The sequence below is a fragment of the Bombus fervidus genome, chromosome 19 (assembly GCF_041682495.2).
Source record: "Bombus fervidus isolate BK054 chromosome 19, iyBomFerv1, whole genome shotgun sequence".
NCBI lineage: Eukaryota > Metazoa > Arthropoda > Insecta > Hymenoptera > Apidae > Bombus > Bombus fervidus.
This window is the reverse complement of record NC_091535.2, coordinates 4255307-4278201: the sequence shown is the minus strand read 5'-3', so window position 1 is coordinate 4278201 and position 22895 is coordinate 4255307. Positions and strand designations below refer to the sequence as shown.

General features: G+C 31.6%; 1 protein-coding gene and 1 non-coding gene across 2 annotated transcripts in view; one reads left to right on the top strand and one right to left on the bottom strand.

The window, feature by feature from the left end:
* Cap (Cbl-associated protein) overlaps nt 1-22895 on the top strand; it is a 491821-nt gene that overhangs the window by 27505 nt on the left and 441421 nt on the right. The gene's annotated exons all lie outside the window — the stretch shown is intronic.
* LOC139996982 (U6atac minor spliceosomal RNA) lies at nt 3433-3536 on the bottom strand. The gene has a single exon (XR_011802475.1). It is a non-coding gene; the product is annotated as a U6atac minor spliceosomal RNA (small nuclear RNA).

The window sequence follows — 22895 nt, the reverse complement described above, 5'->3', positions numbered from 1 at the left end:
ATAAACGAGGGTCGGGCGTGTTTAAGGGACCCATACACAACGTGCACATATGAGGTTGCAAGAAATGTTTGTTATAACTCACTTAAAAGTGCGATGTTCACTTTTGGGTTAATTTTTACAAATATGGCTATAGGTTTAGGTAACAGACAACAATATAATTTATTACTATTTTACGGAAGCGTTGCAGCAGGCCGCTTCAACCGAGTTTGAAAAACTAGTTCAAACCGAAATTCAATATATTGATGATATCAACCTTTAACTGAATTAGAAGTTGTAACCGACGTTTCTTACGACCTCGCATGTGCACGATGTGCACGGGGTCTTTAACGGGCTCGCTTGACCCTCATTTATATAGAGGAGATAAGCGGCCGGCGGCCCGAAACCATTACTGATACATACTCTATCGCAGACGCACAACTGTAAGCAGAATTCACTGTAGTAGCACGGACAGTTTTTTGCAAATATGTATGCCGAAAATTAAGGCCGATCGCCAGTAACATGTCTAGGAAACAATTCAGAATAATGCCCGTTACCGCATGTTGTAAAATTATCGAAATTGGAGATCTGTATATTTATTATCTTAAAACATCTTTTATATGGATATGTATAGTTATTAATATATCTTGGTGAAGCTCTGATAACGAGATATGACGATAGTTTTTAGCTAAGTATAACAAACTGTTACGTCGCGAAGCTTGATATGGATCGTGTTTCTAACCGTCTCTCGCGGTCCTCTAGCGTCATACACGAATCGTCTCATCTTCCCGACGGGGCATACGATGTATCGACGAGCGCATGGTTGCCGCCCGGCCGCGAGTTCCAGAAACGTCGATTCGATCCGTTCTTTAATTTCACAAAGAAGTCGGCATACGTGATGATCGGCGCGAGCTGCGGCGTGATCCGAGTGCGGAGGGGGTCGTCTCCCCGAGAGGACAAGAAATTTATCCTAGGGCAGTTAGTCTTTCTTCAGAAATCCTACCGCATACAACTTAAACTCTAACGGATAAAATTGCGAATTCAACGAACATCGATACATATCAAAGTCAAGTTCTCAGCGTTCTATCCATCAAATCGATCAATTTTCGGATTAATCAATTACTGTGCTTTCCGACACGACGAAGTCAAACAATTTCCGTCGACGCAATAATTATTGTAGGCTAGTGTAAATAAATAAATAAATATATATATATATTATATAACTATGGATTCCAGTTATATTAAAAACCTATCACCCCTATTGTCCCAAAAGAAATAAGGGGATCGCCCTGCTCGTGGTGTCGATTCGTGCAATCGTAACGGGAATTTACGACTCCCGTTGACGCGCTACATCGAACGATCGCGTCTCCCCGCGACTGGACGAAAATACATAAATTATTCCAAATGATTCGACGTTACGTAAAAATTATCTTGGTGATTGTTGTAAATTGGCGATTTACAATATTAGAGAAGATATTGCTGAAAGCAATGTGTGGATTTTTGTTGATGAGACAACAGATAAAATAGATCGAAACATAGCTAAATTAATGATTGAAAAATCTTTGAGAATTAAATATCGGTTTCCCATATATCTTTTTTTAAGGAATTAAAACAAACAAGTTACGCATCTGCTTAAATTAGGCAATACGAATACTATGGTCAGATAATAACGAAGAAACAGTGTTATTGTTGATAACAGATGTAGGTATGATGAAATCTGGAAAACACCTGAAATATTTTATGCAAACATGATGCATCTAACGTGTATAATTGATGAATTATGTAGAGGTGAAGAAGAAGTACGTTTACATTTCCCATTAGTAAATAATGTAGTACCTTCTATTAAAAAAGTATTTATAATAGCACCACTTTGGATCGAATGTTATCGTAGAATGCTAGAGAACATTCTATTATCACCTGCCAATTTCAACGAGATGAGATACTTGGCTTGAGACAGCTATATTTTATACCACACTGGTATTTCGGAAATATTAAAAATGTTGTTAAATATTTCGGTGCGAATGATGTGCTAGTAATTAAAACAGCACAGGATGTTCTTCAGAATGAATTGTTGATTCAAAATCTAATGTTTATCAAAATCCACTGTGGCGGCAATCGATACTAACTGGCGTCGACACTAACGTTCGGAACCCGGGTTTAAATTCCGGGGCCCGGAGTCCGATTTTTCTTCCACGACCCAAGAAATGAGAAGAAAAAATGCAGCAGTACTACCCCAGCAGCGACACCGGCGACCCGCAGTATATAGAACACCTGTCCCATTCTACACACGAGCAGTAGCGCACTATCACCACAACTATACCGGCCAGACAGCAACAAGCAAACATGTACACCTCTCACCACTTTGAGATTTTCTTGGACAATGTAAAGAAACTAGAAACAATTGGAATGTCTTTCACTGAATCGGTGAAAGTGTAACGACCGACACTGATAAATATTTCAGAAGCATTCCTGGAACTTGTGCAGTCAAAATTGTATCAAAATGGAATGCAGTTTTAGCAAGAAATACTAAATTCCAAATAATTTAGAAAGTTAATGAAATTTTTCGAGGTCAGATAATTGAAGAATTGGATGAGGTTGAAGAGTATGCTATTGCAGCAAATTTAAATATATCTCGATTACGTCTTATGATGATGAACGCTCATTCTCAGCTTATATATAAGCTGATCTTAAGCGATAAATGTTATCAATTAATGCTCAATAATCTTGAAAAAATACTCGTAACTTGTTGTAATTTAAATTGCAATTGTTAACTATTATATTTAAACAATAAGATTAATATAACATATTTTCTGTATATGTTGCATATATTTATATACTCTCGTATATGTTGACATATTATTAACACATATTCAGCATACGTTATTTGCACATTTTGACATATTTTATTGACATAAACATCCGCAGTCTGACTGTGAGCAACAAGTTCAAATCAAACTGTAGATACTTGTACGAAATTGATCAATTAACTGATGCATTAGAAAATAATAATGAAGAAATCGTTATTTATGAGGTTATTCTATCCACGTTATTCTGCTTTGTGCTCTTTAAATTGTTTATACAATCGACAGTATTTTACTGTTCGATTATGATTGTGTGATTATGTTCTTACTGTCTCCCGCTCTGTTCGCTCCTTTACGAGCATTACCCCTTCGCAATAGGAACGAACTACGAGGAACTCATGTTGCCCCTCAGCATCGTTTTCATAACTGACGTGGGGTCCAATCTCGCCAATCGCTAGTGACAGAATACGACGAGGGGCCTCCCACGCCGGACAAAACTCCAGCGTGTGCTGGACCGTGTCCTTGCACTCTCCGCAGTGGTGACAGGTGTTCGTCACCTCTTTTTCGATTTTCTGCAGGTATTTTTCGAATACTCCGTGTCCTGCGAGTACCTGCGTCATCCGGAGGATAGCGGAAGTCCTCCGCGGTCCCGCCAAAAAAAATTTGGTAAGTGCCGCCGAAAAGCGACAGTACCATTTATATATGTGTTTCCTCCTTGTCTAGGGGAGTGCTAAACGTCTCTCCCCTTTCATATTAAAAAAAAAAAAAAAAAAAAAAAAAAAAAAAAAAAATTTTTTTTTTTTTGATTTTCGTGGAGGAAATCTTCATAGACACCTCACTACCCTGTGGGCAGGTGGAGGCACAGAATAGCAAAGCGTGCCGGATTTTTACCGACTAAAACCTCCACGGGCGGGACCCAGTTTTGCCTTGAGTAATCCTCAGGGCCCTGGGGTGCTTCCCCAGCACCTAGGTGCTTCCCCAGCACCTCTAATACCAAGCACTCGCAGAAAGTACTACAACACGTGCAAACAAAGCATGGAAGCTGTGCTTGCCCTGTTGTGTGTTACTCTAAGAGAGATTTTGGTTTTTCATCCCTTGAAAATAATCACCAGGGCGAGGATTCGAACTCGCAACGCGTCGTACTTCACTCCTAAGCCTGAACGAGCGTAACTACCTGCCCCGCCAAGATTCTAGTTGATTAGAAAGTATTTGATTCTTAATGTGGCATTGTATATCATAGTAAGTATTCTAATTGCTTTAGAAGAAAGTTCCTTAATGGTTTTACCGTTTATTAAGTCAAAATTGAGAATGTTCTGGCTCAATTTTAATTTCAGCAATAGTAGCTCAAGTTAGGTATAAGGACATATATATATATATATATATGTATATATAGAGATATACACACACACATATATATGTATATCTATATATGTAAACTCCCTAGAGTTCACGTGTAATAGGGACTCTCTCTGTTTACGGATAGCACGACTTTCTTTGTTTCACGGACAGAGCGACTTTGTTTTGTTTTGCGGACAACCATTTTGAGAGACACTCATTTCCCAAACGGACGGATAGAGAGCAACATCAGAGATAGACGAAATCACAGGATAATTATTTAAAACATTGAAGATTGACGGAGAAGATCGGTAGCTCAGGACGTTGAAAATCGATTTTCGATTTTCAGGTAGATATTGCACAGAACTTGTTATTTACTTTTTACTGTTATAGATTGGTATTAATTGTTATTTACTTCTGTATTTCATTTAAGTATTTTCACAATAAACTCGATTTTCAAACTTCAGAATCGATTACCTGAATTATCCTGAGATTTACGACATTACATATATATATATATATCTCGGGTTATAGTTAGGTTTAGGGGCGTGTAACGAATCTTCATTCGGACTAGCCATCGTTGTTGTACAATAGAGATTATATTTACTGGTATAAATATGATTTTTACAGAGTTTGACAAATAACCGTGGTGATTAGACACTCGAGATATTAATGACAATGTTCTTTGGTTCAATAACGAATCCACAGTCAACGGGGTAACTCTTTGTTAAACGTAGAATATATTTTGAAACACAAAATAACATTCGCTGTGACGCTCGGTATATGTTGCACGTAAAAACGATGTGAAAACTCTCCAAAATGATCGCAAAAATAAAAGATTGATGAAAACTTTCTTCTCCTTACGATCGCGTTCGTTTTGTTGTATATGGGCCTGGGATACCAACAAAATTCCAGCCGCCGTTGCAAGGCAGACCCGCGTAGCGGCGATATTGCTCCTGCCCGCAGTTTGATTGTTAATACAACGTGTGTCCCATAATATTGGCACTTCTCTGTTAGGTAAAAGCGTCCATCCCGTGACCGTGGCTACGTTCAGCGACCAGTTGTGTCACCCTGAGCCCAAGCCCACTGTCACAAATCTAGAGCAAACATAATCGGATTGAATCATAACAACTACTTCTAAGTTTTATTATTTAAGTACAGCTATGATAAATAGTTTAGACTATATTATTGGGGATCTTTCCAAAAATTCCAAAAGAAAGACGCCGATGTATCTTCATCTCCGACATATATATATAAAACTTAGTAATATATATACTATATTTAATAGTATAGTATAATATTATATAGCATATATATAACATATATTTAGTTATTGTATATATACAATTAAGTTAAAAAATACACTAAATTCTTCCAGAAACCATTGTTAGTATTAACGTTATGAAGAATTTTTATAATTTTTAATACATAGAAAAACAAAACTTTTTAATACGTAAAGTTTTACACATATTTTGCTTATTTTCTAGTAATTCATTAGAAAGACCTCAAGGCTCCGTACTCGAGGAAACGATCAGTTCATCTCCTAATGGAACGTATCAAATATAGGAGTGCCGCCTAATAGAGGGACAGGACGTGATCTTTAATCCATTTGCGCCTATAAACGTAAAGCAGCATTCATCGCTGCAACTATGCTTGTGCACATGTTAAACATTGCATCCATTTGTTGAGTTGCTAAGAGACAGATTTTAAAAAATTTCAATTTTTAGACATTTTTAAAAAATAACTAAAAATGTTTTCTTTCTTAAGCACCATAGTTATCCAATAAAATTACACTATTTAACAGAAACAACATTATAACTTAAGATAGCAATCATAATAATATTTAGTAAATCAAGCAAATATTTGCTTTGGTTCCATTCTTTAAGTGTTATTTTGAAAACTATGAATTTGCATAAATATTCGCTCTCTGGTTATACATTTTCTAGCAACATTCTTTCAAAAAATTTACGTTATTTATTTGAAGATGAAAAGATTCTATGAATCAAGGAAAAGAAAATAAAAAAAAAGCCAAGTTTCTTTAAGAGAAATAAAGTGAAAAATGTGTTAAAGAAGAGAAGAAGAATTTTGAAAGTAGATTTAAAAAGATAAATAGACCAAAGAATATAAAATCAGTGTACTGAAATCGGAAAATATAAACGATGAAACTGTTTGCGTAGTTTGCTTAGGGATCATTGATGAATATTGGATTCAATGGTTATAATAGAATGACTTCTCGAGGTTTGTGTCGATGTTTTTGAGTATTTTCGGTGAATATTTTTATGATCGTTGTAAATTATTTTGAAGCTGCCTTGCGTTACTTATTTTCGCTATATCCGATATTAGGTGCCATTCTATGGTTTCTATTCTATTCTTAGATTCTTTTAAAATCAATAACCAACGATTAATGTTAATTTAATCTAAATATTATGAAAATTTTATTTATCTTATTTCTTTACTTTGATTTCTATTGTAGTTGATCTGTAATTAATGAAAAATAGACAAAAACAAGACATTATTTCTTTTGTGTATCTAAGGAAAACTATAAGTGTCCACTAATAGGGAAACTCCCCCAGGCCGATTTCATTGCTCCCAACAATGTTCAAAAAAGCTATAAAAAGTTATGAAGTTACTGAAAAAAGTATTTTAAAATGGGATGTGAAAGATAATCACTGAAAGGAATTTAATTCCATGGCATCAATTTGGCTTCAGGAGTAAATACGCCACGAACAAGTACGTAAGGTAACAAACAAGATCATCAATGCACTGGAGATAAAACAGTACTGCACTATCCTATTTTTGGACGTTGAAAAGGTATTTGACAAAGTATGATGTGGGAGACTTCTTGACAGAATTAAACAAAACTTCCCTATCGAGATTTTTCTGTTTGTTAAATTATACTTTGAAAATAGAATATTCTTTGCTGAGTATCAGAAACTCTTTCAGATTTACATACTGTCAGTGCTGGAGATACTCAAGCTTATGTTTTCATAACTACATTGTACACTCTGTATGTATACAGCCGATATACTGGCCAGCTCTAAAAATACTTTATTTTAACATTCGCGGATGATACTGTAATTCTAGCCACCGAGCTAAGGCTGTATCAACATTATTGCAGCAACACATATGATTGTCGGGACACTGGTTGAATCAGTGGAAAAAGAATATACTGGCAAATGTAATCACATCACTTTCACGTTAAGGAAGGACAGCATACCCTTCCAATTACAAAGAATTTTAGGCATGAAAATAACATGATATAAAATGGAATCCATAAATTTATATAAAAGAAATTATAAAATGATTTATTAAATATAATATTATTATATATACATAAATTTTTATGTTTATGTGAAAAGCTTCAATTAACTATCCAAATTGCAAACAAAGTTAATGTATACAATGTTAGCAATTCTTATTTAGAAACAAAAGTTATATGATGCGTTAATTTTTTTGTTTGCTATTTAAGTTTCTTTCTTAATGTGTACACAAACGTGTGATTATCTTTGAACCTTTTCGGTACGGTTGAATTTTGAGCAGTTTCTCTATACGGTAGAATTTGACGCGAATTACGTGTAAACGATATAGCACTACAATGTGTGACAGATAATGCTGTTCTCTATGCAAGCACATTGGAATGACGTTTTTGATACGCCACAATTCTCACACTCATAGCGCGATGATGTTTTTCAAATTGCTCTTCGTTTTCTATTTTGAAGCGACATTTTTAGGTTGAAGATTCTAAAAAATTATAAGGATATGGATCGGCATGTTAAAAAGAACATCTAATAATGGTATACTTATTTTAACGGAAAGCAACAATTGATATCTGACACTGGCGTATCAGGAAAAAAGACTATATACTCTGCCTGTATATTGTTAACATTGTTATAAAACATTGCGAGGACAAGAAAAGTGTGAAGCAAGACAAATGAAAAAGATCAATTAGTTCAAACGCTGAGCGAATGAGTCAGTAGAGTGAGCAACTATAGTGGTGCATCGTATCTAAGAGGTTAAGGATATCCTATTGTAGATTTTATTGGCAATATATTGCATGTCATACGTCTTTTCACCTGTTCTTTAATGGTAAACACTCACGATTGCGCAATTATCGTATAGGCAATGTGTCAAAGAAAATCAGAATTTTCGGAGAAATTTTCCACAAGAGCTTCGATTTACTTATAGATTATTATCTTATAGATTTCGTAAAACGAATTATGCCTGTGACGTTAGGAAATGTAAAAATTAATATATAATTTCAGATGAAAAACTTGTAATTAATAAATTATAAATTTAAGCATCTTTAAATTTATCTGTAAATATTGGGTTGGCAACTAAGTGACTGCGGATTTGCCATTAGGTGGTATTGATAAAATCCGTAATCACTTAGTTGCCAACCCAATAATATTTATGTCGTCGTAGATGTCTTTAGTACGATTAGTTATAGGTTTATAGTGATCAATGATAGTGTTGGCACAGATTGACTTGTTTTGTAAACTTTTATATGAATTTGTTAAAAAAAATACAATTGTTTGTTTAACTTTTTTGTAAAATATAAGAAGTGGAGGTCGAAAACACTTATGGATTTTGCTTTTTACGTTATTTATGAACTTCTATTCTGAATAATTCTTGTAAGGAATTTCTGCTTCTATAACGATTTCTATTTTGGTTCTTATACACATTGCTTCTAGATTAATTATTTACAAAACGTTATTATTTCCGAGACAGTTCTAGAATTGTTTCTTGTATCGATTTTATAGTAATTGGAACATTACGTTTCTATAAAAACAGTTCAATATAGATATATCTTTTATTATTTAGTTTTATACTTTAGAGTGGCAAGTTATTTTGCCAAAGAATTAAATGATGCATCGTATGTTTTACAAATTTACTCAGCATTTTATAAGAAAATCTAGTCCATGCATATACCTAGTGTATGTCTTTATCGTTGTTCGTTACTATTGGGTTGGCAACTAAGTGATTGCGGATTTTGTCATTAGGTGGCATTGACAAAATCCAATATATAATAGCCAACCCAATATATGTTACACTTGACGAAAAGGAATATTCATATTTATAAATCATATATAAATCATATTTATGATTATAGAGATATGTATAATTTTATGTGCTAGACTAGATTGACCGCGTAGTAGTTATACATGTATGTAAATATGAGTGTGTGGAAGTATGTGCGGCGCCTCGAAAACAAAGGAATGTAAACTGTTCAGTTAATAGTCTGGTATGGAAGAAGGTGAGACGCGTGCAAGTGTGTATCGATGAATATCTTTGAAATCGTTTATTAAATAAATATATAACTATTCTAATATAAATTCTAAGTGTAAATTTAGTGTTCCTATACCATTATTTTGGCAATTAAGATCCAAAATTCTCAACAATGATTTTTATATCTTATTAGTATTTTATAACAGTAATAAGTAACTGAATTTATTAGAAATTTGTTTCGAAATATTAATTATACATATTATCTTTATGTCAAACTTACTCTGTTTGTAAAAACGAAAGAAGAAGAGCACGATCTACGCGACATATGTCGATATGGATCAATGTGTGGAAAATCGATGACGAATATGTTTACTCATTTTGCATATGTTTTACTGTCTAGCTAAAGGTCGATAAAACCGTGCCGTGTTCGTTCTGTGTTCCGGCTATGCTTCGGATTAGGTTCGGTCTCCATAGTTTTAAATCAGAGTTGGGCAAAAAGTAATCTGGTTGATTAACGATTATGACTAACGTAAAATCATGTTCATAATTAATGATCACGATTATTAAGTAATCTAGCAATTATGATTAATGAATAACTGAAGTAATCAAAGCAAATGTAATCAGTAGGCATGATTAACTCAGAAATTTGATATGTATTATGGTAGTTATAATGATATTGAACAGTTTTTATAAAATCCACATTTGTTGAATAATTCAACGAAAAAATATTTACTTAGTAAATGAATATAAATTATGATCTTGGTGTGCGAGTGGGAGTACAGTACGCTTTTAATATGACTTTCATTAAAAATATTTCATCTGAGAGTCCATGCGCCTCCTTCCTTTTCCATCGTTGCATAATAAAAGGATAGTCTCTTCACGGCTGCTGACGTTGGTAATGACGTATTATGACGTATAAGAAAAAAACATTTCTTATCGATGGATTCTGATATGGAAGATATAAACCTTGCTGTTTTTCACATAACAAATGTATTAGGTTGTCCGACAGGTTTCTTTCGTTTTATGAGGAAATAATAGACACGCAACGTTTTTGTTTTATATTATTTTGTTGAATTACGTACGATCCATTTTGTTCTGTTGAGATAAACACCGCGACATTTCACAGATTTAGTTTCACGTTTGTATGAATGTGCATTGTTGTAAAAAACACGTTTGCGAAAGAAAGACACTTACCGGACAACCTAATATTATAGAATTTCTAAATCTGCCCTAGATGCAGGTAAAGTAGTTTCATTATAAAGTAGTTGAATTGGAATTGAAGCTACATTTTAAATTAATTTCATACGAATACAATCATTTTTCTGGCAATTACGTGATTGTGGGTTTTGGCATTAGGTGGTAATTGAAAAGTTTCTTTTTGAGATGACTTGTGTAGGGAAGCTTTTGCTTCCAAGCGTTCTCGCTTTACAGAAGTTTTATGCCTTTTGTATTATTGCAATGTTTCTTTTTCATATTGCCGTTTAGGATGCATGAAAAAGTTAAATAATGAATTTCCAAAACAGCTTATTGAAACATTCTTCGGTTTACAGTTTAATCTAAACAATTTTATCACAATTCGCTTCACTTTTCTCTGATAAATATGAGATGGTATTATTTGTTTGTAGTAGCCGCTTTTGCCGGTATTAGTTGTGGTGATAGTGCGCTATTGCTATAGTGTGTAGAGTGAGACAGGTTCTGCTGCGGGTCGCTGGTATTACTGCTGGGGTACTGTTGCATTTTTCTTCTCATTTTTGATGCCGCGGAAGAAAAATCAGACTCCGGTCCCCGGGATTTGAACCCGGGTTACAACTGCCGTCGTCCGACTGTCGAGTGGTGGTATTTTTGCTGTCGAGTGTCGCCACAAATATTTACAAATTTTACCATCTACGATTACTGAAAGTTTATTTTTGTAACTCCGGAATCGTCATCGATACGCTGTTTTCTATTACTGGATAACGATATTTTATTTGATAATGAACATGTCGGATTAACAAATTCGGGATATTCTTCATTATTCAAATAAAGTTGTCTAAATAAAGTTGAGCAAATCGATATACTATACATAAAGTATCCATTAGTTAATGAGATAAATTATACTAAGTAAACCATACTTTATTCTTTGTACTATTTCAGTGTGATTCATTTCAGTATGATTAAAAATCACAACTATGTGATAGACTCAGAATATTAACAATAATATTCATTCCCGTTTACTCTCTTAGCAATTAATGATATTAAGATGCGATAATAAATAAATATACACACATATTAGGTTGGCAACTAAGTGATTGCGGATTTTGTTAATACCACCTAATGACAAAGCCCACAATCACTTAGTTGCCAACCCATGTAACTATATACCACGTTGATTCTGGTAAAAGGTAACTTAATCATTTCGTCAACGATTAAAATTTATGGATTAATAATTACAGAATACACAGAAATATTCATGAAATTTCTCTTCGTGACATATTAATTGCTTTTGAAGACGAAATTTTCCTTCTTCTCGGTTTAGCACACAACATTATGTAAATTAAATCGTTTTCTCTTCCTTTGTTGCTCTATTTCGTCTTCCTCTTCTTCATCCGGAAGTATCACTATTATAGCTAACTGTAAGTCTTCAATTAAAAATGGCATTTTGTTGTATGTTCTTTTATAATGCTTGATTTCGAACTGAGTGGCACATTTATCTCGAGTACGTTCCGGACGGTCCCCGATCGTCCATAAATATTAACGCATAAACGCTCAGTCACGGAACGGACGCGGCACGGTTGCGTATAAATCGACCTTAATTCTGCTTAGGCGACACCGGAAGTAAGAACAAGTTACGCGTCACGAAATCACGATACGTCGGATGCGTCGACACACCTCGATTGTCGACGTAGCGCGACATTGAGAGATTGGCGAAATAAATTCTTATTTCTTATTCTGTTTGCAAGATGATACTTTGAACATAATTTTTTATTGGATGAAAGTTAATTATGTTAAACATCTTAATATATGCAATATATGTATCTTATAATGTATAATAATAATTATGTATCTCTACATCTTAGGTTAATTTTTACATTAATTTTTATACTCCTATGTATGATTTAATAGACATTTAAACCATCTTTTCAAATGATTACAATTCTTTCATATATTGCAAATTTTATGATCGTTGTTGTATAGTTATTGAATAATTCTTGTGCAATTTCGATATATAGAGGAACGTAGTTGAATTAAAAATATTTAATAAAAGTTTATGTAATTAATTTTTTGGTTAAAATATTATTAAAATCAAAGCAGGAATTCTTACATTTTCCCTTAGTGTAGAGCATTACAATATTTTCTTTAGATAATGGAAGAAGTGTATTTGAGAAACTATCGTACACATTTTCAATTACTGCAATAAACCGGGAAATATCAGTTTGCTTTAATAAGAATACAATAATATATTGAATGCATAATAAAGAAGATTATATATAATTATATATACTTAAGTAGATAAGTAAACAGATACTACCAATTGTTTTGCAAAGTATTTGTACCACTAGTGTCTTCCATAAATTAGGTGATCATCTGTTTGACAACAACAACAAAAATTCTTTTTCAAATTAGTAATGAAATTATGACAAACAATGCTAGAAATTAAAAATATACGTGTACATATATCTAACTGTTAAATATAGCAACACGTTAAATATAGGATTTTTACAATAAAAATGTTATTCGATGTAACCCTTGTTATTATATTGATTAGCTTGAAAGGCGGTGCGCACATTATATCTAGTTTTATATTTCAGAGGTTACGGTTACATATTGCTTTTATGTTCGGCGATGACGGCATCGTAATTCAACTGAAATAGATCCGAGAATATGTATAAGTCGGTCAGAATTCAGAACACCTATAGATCATTAAAGTGTTCCCGGAATATTTATTATCACACGTAAATACATTATTCATGAAATAGTTATTACTTCATAGCATTTTAACTAATGCCATTAAATCCATTCATTAACTTTTTCGGTGTAGCTGCATATTGCAAAAATAATTGTTGGTTTTAATCATTTTCTCTAGCATAAAGAGGACATTAAAAAAGTAATATTTGTAATAAAAATACAAATATTATCTCGATAATGCGAGATTATACGATAAAAGAAAAAGTGTTATATTATGTATAACTTTTAGTTAAAATTGAAAGTGTTAAAATGCAATTTTTGCATGTGTCTTAATACGGTCTCGATTCTTTTTTCTTCATCGAAATAAAAGCAATTTTATAGCATAGTTACAAATTTTTCACGCTTAACGAGTAGACTTTGGATTTTGATGCATTTATACGAAACTCGATGTAAAAATACATAATATTTTCAAAGTAGAGTACTCGTCATAATCTTTACTAGGTGAATTAGTAGATAGTAAAAATTCATAGGTGAAATTTACGTAAAAATTAGCAATCTGATAATAACATAAAACGTGTACTTTTAAAAGTTAAATTAAAAGAAGTATAAAACTAACATTCCTGTAATCTTCGAACAAGGTTAAATTAAATCGGTAAATTGCATGGAAAACTTTTTCCTCACAATGTACATACATGTAAATATATGTAGTATATATAAAAGTATATATGAAGTATTCAAAACGTAGAGCTACTAAAAGTGGGACTTACGCAATGATGGTATGTTTTTCTCACATACATAAGAAGTCACCTACGAATGGTAGCTGAAATATTTTCAATTATGTCGAAAACATAAGTGTGAAACATAAGTTAAATAGTTCCGAGCCGGACACTAATAATATTAAAATAACATAAAATAAATATTTAAAGATCAAATTTGCTTTTCTAAATGGAAACATATCTTTTAATATATTAATCGGTGGATCTCGAGATGCTCTATGAAAAAATATTGATCTACTTATGCCAAAAAACTGTTAAGCAGATTTTTAACTTCTGTTTTGTAAAATTTATCGTATGAAAGACAAGATTATTTCATGTTAAAAAGTTCAAATACCTATTAATTTAATAGCTTTCCGCTTCTGTAGATCAATAATACTTTATAAAGAATATCGATTTGCATCAATTAATCAAAATGCACTAAAAAATATATGATTGAATTGAAAAGAGCAAAATTGATTGTTACATGACATTTACGCTCCTACCTACAAAAAACTAATATCATTAGCAACACTTTCCAATCTAGTTGTATAATATGTTAGGTGACTGCCTGTATACGCGTTTTATTGATTTAACCGATTTGGAAAATTTAGATCGAAATTTTTACCTATCAGAATTTCAGAAACAGACAATTTACACAGAAGCTACAATAAATCGCTCCGTTTAAGACAAACGAGTTCCAAGGAACGCGTGTGCGCTATATTTATCGCAATCACCTGAAGAGATCGAAGGTTGTCTCTAATAGTTTTTGCCGTGTTTTTTAACACTAGAACTAGCGGCATGTGAGACGTAGCTATCTCTACCAAAGCCAGTCGAAACGACTGGTCTTTAAAAAATACGTGATAGTAGAATATTTTTATATTTATTGATCTATTATTATCTTACAAAAAGAACTCCATGAGATCATAAAAACTATATAATAACAACTTTAATAATAACAATAAGTAGAATAATGAAGAATATTCAGTACCTTTGGTAACAAAAGTGTTAAAATAAATTTCCATTGGTAAATATAAGAAGTATAATATAATAATATAATAATAAGCGTAATAAGCGTAATAGAATAAATAAAATACAAATAAAACTTAAATTATTAGGTAGAAAATTTATCATTCGTCACATTTCTTACAAACGTAAACTTTCTTCTGCGTGAATTTTCCGCATACATATTTTTTACAAAGATTGCAAATGGTGGTGGTCTTATTATTATTATAGTACCCTATTTGACACCATTTGCGTGAATAAGGTGAGTTCTTTGACGTACTTCGGATCTCAGATGCTCTACGTTCTATCCGTGATTTTTCATTGTCAGCGGCAAGTTCACCTGCTAATAGAAACATAAAATCTTTTCTGGATATCTGCTCACCTGTGCTTTTCTTATATAAAATCCAGACAATTATGCCAGCTAAATCTAACATATTAAAAAATACTTGAAGAGACCATCTTCTTGATCCCGACTTCATGCTATATTTTTTTGCCATTTGGTCTGCTATATCAACCGCAAATTTTGTTTTATTATAAAATTCGATCGTTTGAGGTAGGTCCTTTTCGCTTTTTCCTAAATAAGGAAATCCATTTACAACATACTTTGTTTGAATATCAGATACCAAGCAAAATTTAATTCCGAATTTGTCGGGTTTATTACGTAACTGTATGCTGGTTATAGTCGTATCATTTGAAACATAGGCAATGAATACTGGTTACGTTGATCTAGTCATCGTTGACTCGCGTTGCTTATTTAATAGCGGTTTGTGTGACCCCAATCAGAAACGTAGATTGTCGCCCTTATTATGCAGCTCGCGTTGCTTAACACTGTTACGGTTATGAAGGATAGTCTACACGGTACAATCAGTTTCTTGACTCTATGAAAGAGATTTTTATTGCATTTTAAAACGTGACTGATATCGAATGATACATTTCTAATAAATGCATTTTTAATTGGTTAGAATATAAAAAAATATATGTAGTTAATCTTTTCAATATCGAGTTTGTTGTCAGCCTGTGAGAAAAAATATTTTTATTAGTTATGAACAGTTAATTATAAATCGAAAATGATAATAACACATAAGAAAGATAGAAAGTCTGTCTAATGCGTATTTTTACTGACAGTTAGAAAGAAGCGGAAGTTTTATAAAATTCAAAACTTATGGCTCCATTAGATGTGTGTTTCTTCGTTATCAATTTTAAGTATTTCAAGCAGACTCTATTACATGCTATTAATTTGAAACAATTGAAAATACAAAAAAGTTATGGAAATGTCAAAAAACAAATAAAAATCAATAAATTAAAGTTTTTCGTCAATTTATAAACGTTTTGTTTAATTTAGTTCTCTCAGAATAAATACAAATTAATAATTGTGTGTATGAAAAATATCGTACTATTTGAACGTTCTGGCCAAAATTAAATTATATTCGATTCGTATGATTCCGTCTCTGCTCTCCTATTACTTCTACTAAGTGAAAAATATTTATGCAAATGATTTATTACGGTAGATACATGACACTAAAATGTATTATTTATGAAATACCATCCTTTAATTTTCAAATTATTATTATATCAAACGTTCTTTGTATTTTTATTATGTCAAATGTATTCCAAATTGAAAAAATGTAATTTCTTCAATCTAATGCATATCTTTTGTGCAAATATAATAATTATTGGTATAAGTGATCAATCTTTAGTATTTGCTATTAAGAGACTACATATACTTAAAAAAAGTACATTCAACACTAATTATAAGAAATCGACAATGACTTATTTGCATATATTTTGTATTATATATCACTTTTCGCAATACAACGGTCATTTGACACTATAATCATACATATTTTATATAATGATTTCTGTAATAAAACTCAAACTAACAAAAAAGTATTTAAAATTATTTAATTATTTATAAGTTTAAAATAACTTTCACAAAATTAATTCAGTAAGTTTTACAATATTTCTGATGTCACTTTTGAAAACATTGTTTTAAGGGTAATTTAATGTTCATAATAATTAAATGTATCGAAATAGCTTCGCTGTTTAAAAGAATTTTATCATCAAAATAAGGATATGGACACTAGAAAAATTGTACCTTTTAATTTTTAATTACTAATTGTATACATGTTACCTACAAACATAGACACTATTAGTCAAAAGTTTGTTCTATGGAATCTAAGAAATTAAAGAACAAATCAGTCATTTGAATTTCTGTTGTTTTAGAAAATTCTTTAGTTAAAAATTTATTGGAATAAAAAAATTATCATGGTACATGTGATATTTCTGGCATTAATTTCAAATAAATATATAACAATAATTAGGAGAAAATTATGGTATGTAAATTATTGTAAATGAAAAAAATATAGATACAACAAGGAAAGTCATACTAAATTTTTGCTAATGTATAGCATAGTTGTTTGTTTGTATCAGTCTTTAGCGTCAATATCACATTGATTGACTTTATAATAATGAGACAAATCTCGGCTAAGCTGTCAAATATAATAAACGTAATTCTTAATATTTGAAAACCACAAGTAAAAAACACGATAAGTCACATTCCCTTTTTTGTACGCAAAATTATTTTAAAAGTGTAACACATTGGCAACTAATTCTACAACAAAATTATCTTTTTTATTTTATTTTAGGATTAAATCTCGTATTTTTTCACCTTCTTGAACATTTAAAAAATATAAATAACATTAGCAGAGAGAGAGAGAGAGAGAGAGAGAGAGTGAGAGTGAGAGTGAGAGTGAGAGTGAGAGAGTGAGAGAGTGAGAGAGTGAGAGAGTGAAAGTGAGAGAGTGAGAGAGTGAGAGAGTGAGAGAGTGAGAGAGTGAAAGTGAGAGAGTGAGAGTGAGAGTGAGAGAGTGAGAGAGTGAGAGAGTGAGAGAGTGAGAGAGTGAGAGTGAGAGAGTGAGAGAGTGAGAGAGTGAGAGTGAGAGTGAGAGCGAGAGTGAGAGAGTGAGAGTGAGAGTGAGAGTGAGAGAGAGAGTGAGAGAGTGAGAGAGAGTGAGGGAGGGTGGGAGGGAGGGAGGGAGGGAGGGAGGGAGGGAGAGAGAGAGAGAGAGAGAGAGAGACAGACAGACAGAGAGTGAGAGTGAGAATGAGAGAGTGAGAATGAGAGAGTGAGAGCGAGAATAAGAGAAATTAAAGTAATAAAACAACTAAATTAAAATTATTTAAGTCTTACAAAATATTGTGAAATTATTATCCATTTTCAAAAGGCTTGTATCTTGGAATGTATCAGGTTATTCCCTTTTTTAACTTTTTCATATTAAAATATTTCTTCTTAACCATCAAGCGACATAAAAATCAACGAATCACCAAAAATCATATTTTTATCGTATTTATTTTTTTTGTATAAAAAGTTGAAGGTTCCTATAAAATAATAATTTTAATATCAAATGCAAAAAATCGTAAAGTTTGAAGGATGATTACTTTTTAACAATTCACTCTGAATTCTTCGTTATTTTTTCAGATTGTCGAACGGTTAAATAAAAAGCGAAGGCACTTTTTCTGCTTTTCTTCTCTTATAGCACATGCACGTTTAAACGGAATTTCGAATTCCACGATCGTTAAAATTAGACGTTGACGAGGTGCGAGTGTTCGCATCGGAACATCTCGTACGGAATTCGAAACACGCGAACCGATTGCTTTGGCCGCCCTCTATGCGTTGAATACATCGGGGCTAAGGGTCTGCCACAAATCCGAAATAGAAGTGAAATTTCTCTGCCGCATGTCGCAACGGCTACGGCGATTCACGTGTTTCGAGAAATTAGTCTTTGTACGGTAATTTAATCTGGCAAGCATTTACAATGAAAGTTGCTGCGCCATCAGATAACTTCAGGTAACCAGTTGGAGCTGGATGCGATCACCGGGGGTTTGGAAATTGCTCTAACTTGTTATTTGAGATCCTCGATAGACGAATTAAGGGTTCGATCTAACTAGAAGAAGCGAGAAGTTGTTTCGCTAGGGATTCGATTTTCTATTATAATTGGAAATTAGCTTTTGGATAGGAAAAGAGCAAAGTGACTTAATTGAAAATAAAAATGATGAGAAATTTATAAATAAATAGATTATAAAGTAGCTCGTACAATTTATAATTTATATTATGAAAAATTTGAAGATTACAGGAAAAAAACATGATAAGTACATTTTTGTTGATTTCCTGATTTTAATGTCACTTTATGACTAAAAGGGGATTTTGATATATTGGGTTGGCAACTAAGTGTTAGTTATAGGTTTATAGTGATCAATGAAAGCGTTGGCACAGATTGACTTGTTTTGTAAACTTTTATATGAATTTGTTAAAAAAAATACAATTGTTTGTTTAACTTTTTTGTAAAATATAAGAAGTGGAGGTCGAAAACACTTATGGATTTTGCTTTTTACGTTATTTATGAACTTCTATTCTGAATAATTCTTGTAAGGAATTTCTGCTTCTATAACGATTTCTATTTTGGTTCTTATACACATTGCTTCTAGATTAATTATTTACAAAACGTTATTATTTCCGAGACAGTTCTAGAATTGTTTCTTGTATCGATTTTATAGTAATTGAAACATTACGTTTCTATAAAAACAGTTCAATATAGATATATCTTTTATTATTTAGTTTTATGCTTTAGAGTGGCAAGTTATTTTGCCAAAGAATTAAATGATGCATCGTATGTTTTACAAATTTACTCAGCATTTTATAAGAAAATCTAGTCCATGCATATACCTAGTGTATGTCTTTATCGTTCTTCGTTACTATTGGGTTGGCAACTAAGTGATTGCGGATTTTGTCATTAGGTGGTATAGGGTATTTATTGTTCGCTGAAAATTAAGTTAAGGGGAAGACAGTGCGGGTGAAACAGGATGTGAGATGCTGATGGCTGATAGCTTTTTAGATACACGGTGTGTGATAAGAATGGTTTGCAACAAATAACATTGTTTTAAGTGTTCCTTATTGTAATTATTGGATTGGCAACAATTACCACCTAGTGACAAAATCCGCGATCACCTAGTTGCCAACCCAATAAAATAGTTAAAAATGGGAGGAATCAGGTTTAAAAATATAATTGACAGAATTTCATAGAAGGCAAAGATATAACTGTTAAAACAATTAATATGCAAATATTATGACAAGCAGTATTTCAAACGTTATGAAGAGGCTGAAAAAATGTATGTTTAGTTTAAAAACCAAAAAGAAAAGGATATTTGCAAGATGATTTAATTGATAATATAACAATATGTAAAAATTTGAAGTTGCTTCTTTTAATAAAATGGATAACATGCTTTGGCGTGTTCCTTCTCTGGAATTTTGATTTTTTACAATAGTATGTTTTTTACACTTTGCAGAATTTTATTGTAATATTTTAAATTCCAGCATATATCAGTGATTTTAACTAGCATTGTATCTTTCTTCTTATATATTTTTGTTTATATTACATTTTATATATACTATTTATATTTTTAATATATTTTGATTGAAATATTTACTTGAAATATAATACTTGTTAAAACCTTATGACATGGTTGGTTATGAAATATAATTTATGTCAAGCGTGATAAAACGAGTGAAAAATAGAGACGTTTCATGTGTGCAACTTGAAATGAAGATAAATCCTCTTTGTAATTTGATCTATTATATCATTATTTATGAAATTGTAAACAAAACATTTGTATTATGTTGCGGCTTTTAGAACATGTGTATAGAATGATTAATTATTTTTTTTTTACATCTCTATTGTGCACCTAACATTTTAAGAAGAATGATCAGTGAACTACAAAATTAATGAAAACAAATTATTCATAGTTTTTGCTAAATAATACTTTAGGAAATTTTATTACTGCCTTACAAATAGGATAAAATTTCCAAAGATCGAGTATTAAAGAAAGAAGTGATTTTTATGATAAATTATTTGCGCTATTTTTTGTTAATTTCATATATGAATTCTATCGTGATTCTTACACTTAAATTGTTCAATTACATTTGACTTTCATTGGTAATTTTATTAAAATTGATTTAAACCTTATAATCGATAAAAGTCAAACCAAATTTTGAGTTTAATACGTTAAATAAACAAATAATTTCATTAAAAATTTAAACGTTCATATACATATGTCAGTATTGAATAAATTGTAAAAGATTTTGTTAAATTAATGATAAAAGATTTATATAACCTACCCAAAACCGAAGTTTTCGTTTACGTAACAGCTGTTAGATAACTTGAATAGAAGTGACGAAAGAAAAAAAGAAATCAATAAATTTCTTGATATATTTGTACTATTTGTTTCTGTATTATTATAATAATATATCTATATTATTATTATGAATAATAATGTAATACTAATCTTTTTAGAAAACGTTAACTAAAAGATCTAGTATTTATATTTCACTACAATTAAACTGATATCACTTTCAAAAAACATTAATAACAGTGTAAAAAGAGTTAAATTAATACTTAATTGTTAAGAGAAAATTTTACTCCTAATTTCTTTCAATGAATTCTATTAACACTATTTTTTCCGAAGATGCTACAGATATGTGGAAGGATTAGTAATTGTATATTATAGCAATCAAATTGATATCAGAGTTCGAATTAATTACAGTCCAGAGGGTGTTAAATTACCAAAAGAATTGGTTTATTTATCAATTGTTATTTCAGAAAAATAGTAATCCTCGGTTACATCTGTTACAGTGTTGAAAGTGTTAAATGAGAAACAGGATATTTTTATTTCCCAATTGCCATTTTAAAGAAAACTTCATTTCAAGTGTCCTCCAAAAATTTTAACAAATCCATTAATATTCATCTGTTTAAAAAATTGTATAGATCTATTAGAAAGACTAGTAATTTCACGACGACCAACTTGATATTAGTATTCGAAAGTGGTAATTACAGCTTGGAAAATGTTAAATTAACCGTAGTCTTTTTACAAGTAAAAATTCTGCTGTAACTTCGATTAACGAACTCGATTTTTGAACCGCTCAAACACTTTTCTCCATGATTACAGCATATATTGGCGTAGTTTGGATTTAAAGCTGGTTGAGTCACGCCTACTCTTATGCAGCCCGGCATGCAGGTCTGCAGTTCTGCTGCGCGAGTCTGCAGGCGTCGCGATCGATTACTTTTACCTCTGGACACGACCAAAGAACGTTCCACCGTGTTTCCCAAGGTCTCGCGGCGAATATTGATAGGGACACTTTTCTCTCTCTCTCTCTCTCTCTCTCTCTCTCACTCTCTCACTCTCTCACTCTCTCTCTGTTTCTATCTCCACGACGAGTCGACGTAAAAATTGCCGTATCTACAATTTTCTACGATAAACTAAACACAATATACTGGACTGCGTGTAAAAATGAGACGATGCGATTTTACAAATATTCTGTATGATCAACTGACGACTCTGGTTTCTGAAAATTTATATAATGGTAGAAATTTTATGTAAATTCAAATTTCTAGATCTTTATAATAAGCTATGAAAAATGATACGACGTATGTAATTTTTAAATTCACTATGTCGTGATTTTAAAATTCAATACGTCAACTATTTCCGTATCATCAATATTGTCTTTTCATTTGTCTTTCTTAAACTCTTGAAAAATATTGAATGTCAACATCTTTTTTCAACTACTTCATATAAAATACTTTCTTGCTCAAAGGTAGGAAGACAATAAAAATAGAATCATTTTTTTTCTATTTAAATTATGATACATTGATACAAAAAAAAAAAAAAAAAAAAAAAAAAAAAAAAAAAAAAAAAAATAGAGAAAAATATATATATCAGAGATTTTTATTATTATTAACTGTAATAGAGTTTTTAAAAGTTAGTCAAAAAGTTTATAAAATATAGGATTTTAATTAAATTTAATGATTTTAATTTAATAAAAATACATATAAAGAAAATATATAACGCATCTTAGGATTATATA